Here is a 10089-nt window from a genome sequence, read left to right on the forward strand (position 1 = left end):
TCAAGATCTTGGTATGAGAGGTTGCACTCATATCTAATCAAGATAGGATTTATAAGGATAACTAAAAACAACAATAATTACTTGAAAAAGAAAATAGAAGTGGGGTTTTTTATTGCTAAAATATTCATAGATGATAGATTATGTATGGAGGAGATGATAAGTTGAGCATAGTATTTGTGGAAGCAATGAGGAAATTTTTTTACATATCCATGATCAAAGAGATCAAATTTTTTATTGGCTTGCAAGTATCCTAGTTAAAGTGAGGAATCTTCATTGTTTAGATTGAGAATGTTAAAGAAATTCTTAAAATATTTGGTCTAGAAGAGGCCATACCAATGAGCACCCCAATGGTGACTGGTTGCAAACTATAAATGGAATATGAGAGTCCATAATTAAATGAGAATCTCCATTGATTAATGATTGGTAAGTTGTATTATGTGGTGCATAGTAGACCAAACATTGCATATAGGTTGTCAAGATAATGGCTATAATCTCAACCAATCTAAAAGAATAACATATGATCAATATGAAAAGGACCTTTAGATATCTAAATGATACTAAACAAAAAATGATTTATGGTATTATCACAAATGAAACTTTGGAGACAATTTCTTAACTAATGTTGAATGGCCGATGAAAATATATGAAAAAAAGGGCACAATTGGTGTTGCATTATTTCTTGGAGGAATAATAGTGGTATGGACTAGCAAGATGCAGAAATGTATTTCTTAGTCCATAGTAGAAGTAGAGTATGCTATAGCAATTTTTGGGTACATACAAGTTGTTTGGTTCAAACAACAACATGAAATGTTCCAAGAGAAAGTGTAGGAAGTATTAGTTATTGATATTGCTAACATAATTGTAATTAACATGTCAAAACTTGTTTATTCACTCAAAATCCAAACATATACAAATAAAATGCCATTTTTTAAGAGAGAAAGTGCAAGAGAAATAGGGACGGTTGGAATATGTACCACCCAAAGAGGAAATAAATAATATATTCAAAAAACCTATTCATAAGGATACCTTTAAGTATCTAAGAGAAAAGTTAGGGGTATTACCCCTATCAAACCTGAAGTAAAGAAATAGGGGTAGACATCAGTCCATGATCCACAAATGACTAATCACAAGTGTAGATTGATGAACAATGTAGACATGTCTTTAGGAGGATAAATTATAATGAAATATGCATGCCTTTATAATTATTGTTCAAGCAGGAGAAGAAAATTGGAAATAAACAAGGGAGGCGAGAACAAGAGAATAAGGGACAAAAGAAGAAGTTTGATACAGAAGTAAAGTAGAACCAAATAAATATGCAAAGATGACTCATAGCAGTCAAAGGATGTGGAAGCATCATCTCAAAGGTAAATGATGAAATAAATTATTTGAATTTTCATAGTTTATTATTTTGGAAAATAAAATAAAATAAAAATTTATCTATTCTACACAAGAAAATTAGTTTTATAATTATTTTTTCTTAAAAAACTTGTTTGTACATATAGATAAATTTAAATATGAAAAAAATTACTTAAAAATAGTTAGTGAATTTTGGTATATTATATAATCTTACAAAATTTAAATATAATACTTAAATAATAGAAAAATATCATGGATGAAACATTACCAACATGTCCTTTCAAGGGTTCTTAGAAATTAGAATAAAGTCTTCAAACTTTTTAAATTTAACTTAGAGATAATGGGAGTGGTAGCAAGATCAAACTTAGAATCTATATAGGAAAAATATAAGGAAATATGGAGAACTGAATTGGATAATATCATGTGGAGCTCAATGGAGCTGAGGTAGTGAGTGTTGGAGAAGGTCAAACATCTAAAATTCCAAATATCCTTATCTATCACTTTCTTAAATGTTTGCATGACCAAATTATGCACTTTAGAGGACCATAAGGGAGGTCTTTCCCATGACAATTTTATTTTATTTTATTTTAAAAGAGAAAGGAAGGTTGAGAAAAGAGGATTTCACTACTATTTAGAATGATAGAACATGAAAAAAATATGTTTAATGAATTTTAGGGTGGGTGCAAAATGAACAATATAGATGATGGTGAGTGAATGTGGGATGACTTCCAATGGGAGCTTTGCATGAGGAGTCCTCTAGGTCAACTTTTGATTTGAGGAATCATCTTTTGATCCCAAAATTTCTAGCTAAGTTTATTCCATTTACCATGGTGAAGCCTACATTTCCAATATGTGTTTAAATGGGAAGAGATGGCAAGAGGGGGAAGAAGTTTCCTATGGGTGGCCTTGAAAGGTAAATAAAAGAGGTTATGTATAAACCTTCATCTCCATTTGTAAAATAATCTATAATAAATAAGAATAGAGAGAAGACTAAACAATTGATGGGTAATGAGTTGTTGAATATCTTCAATAATATGTTTGTTAGAAGTGACAAGTTGTAATAAAGTATAATAGTTTTACAACTCAAGCTAGTAGGGTCTCAAAGGTCTCTAAAGGTTCAAATTCCTCTTTTCAAAAATTTTTTTTACCTTTTTAATGGTGGATGAAGCCCAGAGGCTTACCTCCAACTTGGACTAGTATATTCCACCCAATCAACGAATTTTTAAAAAAATTAGTCCATGACTAAAAGATTGGTTGATTCAAATGAGATTCTTAGAAATAATATATTAGGTTCCCTAGATAGAGTTGAATGGAGTTTATCCATGTTTGATAAAGTAAGGGGCCACAATGATTTTATACCTCTTACTGATCAATTTCCAAGGGCCTCTTCCTATAATAGTGTGGATATTGTGTCTAATTAAATGCTTCAACATAATAATTTCCTTCTATGTCTCTAATCATCCATTTGGTAGTAAGGAAAATTCCTTGTGTAAAGTGGGTCTATAATTCCCAATGCTCCTTTATCTTTTAGTTGAATACAATGAAACAAAGATATAGTAGGGGAGCCTTTCTTGTTCCCTCAATTCACCCAAATAATTATTTTTATTAGCTTATTGATATGATTCATAAATATTTGAGAGGAAGCCAATAAGAAAAAATATAGACATGGTCCTAGCTAGAAGGATCTTTTTGGTCACTCGAATACATCCTGCTATTGATAGAAAGAAGTTGGACTAGTAAAGAAACCTTTTTTCAATTATAAATAAACTTTGCATGTCCTTAAGAGATATACCAATACCAAATGAGATGCCTAAGTATCTAGTGATACAATTGTTGACTCTATGGAAAGACATATTGTCAATTAATGAAAAAAAACTTAAGTCATCCAAGAAGGTTGGTTGATATTGCAACTAAACTTTCCTTCATTCAATAAGTTTCAATCTATCTCAAGAATATTGAGCATATCTTGTGTTAACTAAGAATCTAGTTGAAGTAGGCATGCTTTAGTATCACCTGAGTGCCAAAGTTTTACTCAAGCATCCAATGTTTCCTAAGTGCCAAAGTATCACCCAAGCTCATTGTATTTTCTGAGCATCAACACAACACCTAAGTGCATAGTGTGGCCCAAGCATTAGCAATTGGCTGACTTGAAGGTATAATTTGGTTATAGTAAAGACATCTCTTTTTTGAGCTGACTTGGAATGAAAATATAATTTGATGGATTTAAGGAAGGAAAAATATTTTTTCTAAACATGGAAACATGTGAATCATTGAAGAAGACATGATTGAATAAGGAAGATGAAATAGTAATTTTTTTAGCAGACTATCAAGCACTATAAATGGAAAAGTAGAGAATCGTCCATCAAAGTTAGGTGATCATATTATTCAAAGGATCTATTTTAGAAAATAGAGTTACAAAGAAAAGATCAAATTACCCATTCATCCTAACAGGTGCATCATTCAAATCCTCTAACCAAGTTGACCTAATAGTCCTTTGTTGAATCTCCTAATAGAGTACATACTTTATTGTATTGCAAAATACTTTCACAAGGTGGACCTAATAGTCCTTCATATTTGTAACAAAGAAGATCACCTGAAGTGATCAATTGTAAGCCCAAACAAGCTAACTTTATTACTATAGTAGTGAACTATTGTGGGTGTCATCCCCACCCTAGTTTTACCTTTTCCCTTTGAGGGTTTCTAGGTTACCAAATATTGTGTCAAATTTTTATGGTGTTGATTTGTTCAATCATTTATGTTCATGCATGATAGTAGATTAGATAATATAATGAAATAAAGTATAATTATTCTAAGTGAAAAGTTCAAGTTGTTCCTTATTCTCCCACCCCCCCCCCCCCGACACCTATTTGTCATTACATTTCCAACAATTGATATCAGAACAAGGTTCTCCTATTAGAGGCTTAACATCTTAAGAGTATAGATATGAAGAAATTGAAGTGTATAAGTTAGATGAAACTATTGAGAATGATAAAATTGATCTACATATGGTTATGAAGAAAGTCAAGAAACCCAAGGAGAAACTCACTCATTCTCTAAAAAGGAGAATATATATATATATATATATATATGAATAAAATATATACATAGAACAAATAATAGAAGACCTTTGCAAAGAAAGAAGTTAAAAAGAAGAAAATGCAACCATATACTATCTACTAGTAAGGAATCCTGCTCTACAAGAAGAAGTAAGAAAATTGAAAAGACAATAGGAAAGTCATTTAGTTAGGCTATGTGAAGCCACAGAGAAAAAGAAAAAAGTAATAAATTATAAAGAAATGGTAGATGAAGACTAAATATTACTTGCAATAAGACTAGAAGAAAAGACCAATGAAAACTAGTAGCTATCACAACATGAGGCTAACATGGAAAATTAGCTAGATGATACAAATTATGAACTTGTCAATCTAAGAGAAGAGAATGAAAGACTCAAAAATGAACTAATAGCTAAAAGGGTAATCAATAAAAATATATTGAGGTCACAAGAAAGTGTGAATCAATTGTATGAAAAAAATAAATAGACCTAAATGCACTACTAAATCAGGGCATACTAATCAAGGAGAATCATCATAGCAAGGATCATAGAAGAAAAAAAGGACTACATGTGAAGAATATGGAAAAATAGATCATACATTAAACATTTCTTGGAACAATACTATACAACCTAAGTTCAAAGATCAATGCTATAATTACAACAAATGAATACATATCTAGATCAAAGCTTTAAGGGAATTGTTTCACCTATCACAACCATGGTCACAAATCTTTAAAATGTGGATCAAATCAATGGATAAAATCAATGGAATTCAATAATAAACACAATGGAACTAGAAAAGGATCATTTATTGGTTAGGACTACAACACATGGGGTACATGTCATCTATGTGGAAAATATGACCACATTGGAGTAAATTGTGTAAGAAATCACTTCAAGAAAAGGCATACTAATGTGAGATGCTATGTATGCAAAAAGATATGTCATTTGGCAAGAAATTGTATAAATATAGCCACAAAAAATTTTGGTAAAGAAAACAAAGGAAAATAAAAGATTGGGGAAATCAAAACTCAGGTGACTCTTAAATGGGTAAAGAAATAAGAGGAAAATACAAGGAAAAAAAATGAAGCTATTATCATCCAAACCAATGAGTTGGGGTGATGTATCCACATCCAACTAAGTAGTCAAGGAGATGGTTAGAACTAACAATTAAAGGAAAATTATACATCAGTTATAGGTATGCAAGAAAGAGTAGTCCAAACCTGCATATTCATATGCAAAAGGTCAAGCAAGGGAACTATGTTTTAACTGAGCTAAATCTTAGTTGCAATAGAGATATCAATCATCTCTAAGAAAAATTAATTTAGAAATTAGTTCTTACCAAGCTTCACAATAGACATTTATTTTTGAGTTTAAGGATCTAACCAAGTCATCTCACCTACTAATGTAGGATGCATTTAGGAGGCCCTACATTTTGAAATTTCTTATTAAAAGGAAAAAATGAGGGTTTATGCTTTCACCTTGCATTTAAAGTTTAGATTGTGTAGAGCGATTTTGAGCCCTCGAGAGATCAAGAGTGAATTTTTGTTAGAAGCAAAGTTGTAGGAAAGGTTATTTATTGTTGAGGATTCTTCATTCACCAAGAAAAATGGCATCCATCTCTAGTGTGAAGTAAAAGAAGGGTTCTAAGACATTGGTGAAGAATATGATATGCAAAGAACCAATATTCAAGCATTATCCTATGATTGCTTAGCAAAAACACACAATGGTTTTCTATTTGTGACATATGCGTCTCCTCTATTTTTTGTCTCTTAGGCCTTGGCTCTTTAGACCTTTCTCCCAAAGTAGCACTAGTTGATCCAACTATGTGGTTTCCCTTATCAATTACATGCTCTATGTTTCTGATTATGTTATAGCCAGACCTCCTTTGGACGACCAATTATCCTGATCCTACTGTAGGAGTAAAAGAAAACTTCTTCATTACTTCCCTTGCTTTATCAGGACAAGTATTGATGAAAAGAGTCATCTTTTCATTGATTTTCTCCATAATCTTTGAAAAGGTGATCATCAATTTTCTCATTCTATCTGTCGAAGTCTTTGCATCTTTCAAAGGGCTATAATCTTTCTCAAAACAATTAATGAATTCTAAGACCCTAGAATAGACTCTCCACTTTTCTTTTTTACTCTCTTGTTCTTGGAGAGAGAATTCATTTCCTACTACATCTTTAGGGAAATAGAATTGATGCTTACAAGCACTAGTCCTAGCCCTCTATCTAAATATATCAAAAAATCCTTTGCTATTATTAAATTGGGCATGGGAGATTGCTATTTTTTATGGGTCTAAAATTTTATACAAAAACAATCAACCACCCTCTATGATTATAAATTGATGATCTACTATGCAAGATGGGAAAATAGAGCCTTTTGACCTACCAGTTAGTTTTGCTTCTTCCAAGACACCTAATTGCCATAACATCTTAGTTATTCCTAACTTAAGAGGTACTTGATAGGAAAGCACATGTGGAGTTCCTTGGAATCCATAAACTTTGAAATATTTTGACATTGGATATGTTATAATGTCTACCCAATTATGGGAAACTTTCAAATGATAGGGTTTTCCATAGACTTGATGAAATCTAGCAATGCCTTGGGTATCCTAGGATTATCTTTTAATAACATGCTCCTTATTCTAGATGCAAAATATCTATCAAATCTTGAAAAACTAGCCTCTTCTACACCATATGTCATATCTACACTCCACAATTAGACTGGTAGAGATTCTCCATCATGTTCTCTTGTTAACACCGTTTCTTTTTCAAAGAATGTAACCCCGTTATACAAAAACATGCGCATTAACAAAGAATAAAAACCAAATATTTTCTCAATTTCTTCATTTTTAATTCCAATCAAACCTACATGAATTTCTTTTGCTAGAAAGGATGCAAAATCACAAATAATATCCACTCCAAAGGAGGAAATTTGCACCACCATATACATGAACTTTATTGGCACAAATTCTTGTTCATCTTCACCTAAAACCTTGCACACACACACACACACACACACACACACACACACACACATAGCCCTAGAATTGAAGAAATGTTTCTTAAAAGTCTGTTTGGTTGACACTATGACAAAAGTTAATTTTCTAGTTGTGGCCAAGTGTCCTCTCAATGCTCCTTGTAGGACAATTATTCCTTTTGTAATCCCTAAAAACCAATGACGTAATGATAATATATTATAGGATCCATTCCAAAAACTTCTTTTATTTCCTTCACAATAATTTTCACCAAGTATTCCCCATCTATTCTTCTTACCATCCTAGGTATAGGATCATAATCTTAGGATATAGAAGTGAGGAGGTCTGAATCCATGAAGACTCTAGGAACTACTAAATTGCCTAGGTCAAAATTCTAGAAATTTCCATGGGGGGCAAAGAATTTTCTCTTTGAAAACCATTTTTTTAAATAATTGTAACCTTGTTTTAGAATTCATGGCATCTCATGTCCAATTTTCCTTGTCAAACAAGCCATCTGCAACTCAGAGCCTAGGGTTTATGAGAACTAATTACTTTATTTGGGTGGAATCATTAGTAGATTCACTTCATTTCTCTAAGAAGTCATCATGAATATTTTTACTATCATATTCAACCTTCCAAGAAAAACCCTTCTTTGGAGGCATATTGAAACAACAATGGGGAGAATACCATAATTCTTTAATTATATGTATATGGAGATACGTGCTTGGCCTTTTTTCTTCTTTAAATATTGTAATGAATTGTTAATACAAAAAAATTATGACTCAACAAAGAAAAATACTGTTAGAATATTCAAATATGGAAAGAATACTTATGAGGGGGGGGGGGGGGGGGTGAATCAGAAGTATCACACTTTAGCCAATAAAACATTAAACTAAAATTAAATTGCATGCATGTAAATACATCAAGTAAACATGAAACTAAACATGTATGCATCAACAACTCATAACACTAGAATTTGGTAACCCAAAAACCCTCCAAAAATAAGAAGGTAAAACTGGGGTGGGGATGATACCCACAAAAATTATTGCAGCAATATTATTCACCAATTCTGATGGTCCACCCTATTAAAGGCTTTACACTGTATTAATAGTGACCTGGTTAGAGGCTTTTCAAACACTTTACATGAAGTGTCACCCTATTAAAGGATTTAATCACCTAATTAAAGGATTTATGAAGTAGCTGTTAAGCTAACCTATCACCATAGGATTTTCATTCTAATACAATTGCTAGAAAGTATTAGGTATAATGAACCTAATAGATTACAATCCTTGATTGTTGAATGCAGGCACCTTTTCTGCTTTCTCTGATCTTGATCCTTTGTGATCTGATAACCCTTACTTCTAAAAATAGATTGTCCTTACATACCCTCATCCATTCACTCATATATTTACAATAAAAATTTTTCTTCCTTATAAAGACATTTGAGGATTTAGGGTTAGGTATGGATCTATGATCCATATTCAATCTTAATTTTTCGCTTATTATTTGCACTTCTTCTATTGGTTGGATGCCTTCATCATTTTTCTTATTGGCTACATGTAGATTTCATAGGAAAAATAAAAGATTCAATCTCATCATTAAATCCTTCGAGATTTACCTTATGTTAGCTGTAAAAATGATTTACATCATAATTTGTGCAAGTGCAAACTCTTATGTTGATATTCTAAGTTACTCAGCTCCTGAAGTATTGCTGATACTCGATACATGCTATTTCCTAAATAGCTTGGCACCTAAACAAAATTGTATCACTCAACACCTTATGTTACTCGACACTTTTTAACACTCGACACCTTATGTTACTTGACACTTGTTAACACTTGACATCTTATGTTACATGGCGCTTGTTAACACTTCACTCAGTATCTGATCTTCACTCAACATCTAAAAACTACTTGACACTTGAAGTCTTTCCTAACTCAAAATTTGTTGTGGCTCGACATGCATGGTGTACTCGGCTCCAATGTGGAATGTGATTAAGTGTGTTGGCACTCAAGTGTCAAAAATCATTATGAGGTTAACAAATAATAGGTTCTTCAATAGGTTGAGGCTCTAGGAATTTAGAAAAACTATTTATAGGATAAAATTCTTGATTGTCTTCACCATATTACTTGTATTAGCTCACACGAGAAACTTTTAATTCTCATAAATAGGTTGTAGAGAAAAATAGAGTGGCATTCCCCTTTGGGTTTGAAAATGGGTCATTGATTTACAAAAATCTAATGATTAAGAAATAAAATGCACTCCTACTTAGCTTCAACCTTCCAACTTGGTAGTCAATCCAATTGAAATTTACCATTTGTACCCTTTTTCACCTCACTAGAAATTCATATAGTATTCATTTATGTAACCAAACACATGTTGAGTTCTTGCTAGTCTTCTATAGATAAAAATTGAGTAGTTTCCCATAGTAACATAATGAGAACCTTTGATCTCTTATACATCAAACAATCTAGGATGATACTGAAAAACTCCTTTAAAAGTGGGTCACCATGCTACTTGTCAATCTCTGGCTATGTCACCAAGAGTAAATACCTTTTAAGTTTCATTGATTAAAAAGTTACATCCATTTATCAATATTGCATCTGATGATAGGAAATGCAATAGCTATATCATAACTAAGATGGGCCCTCTGAACACATTTTTTCATGTTGCTATGTCACCAAGGGTAAAAATCTTG

Source organism: Cupressus sempervirens, chromosome 2 (assembly GCF_028749045.1).
Source record: "Cupressus sempervirens isolate cs-2001-9-10 chromosome 2, ASM2874904v1, whole genome shotgun sequence".
Classification (NCBI taxonomy): Eukaryota; Viridiplantae; Streptophyta; class Pinopsida; order Cupressales; family Cupressaceae; genus Cupressus; species Cupressus sempervirens.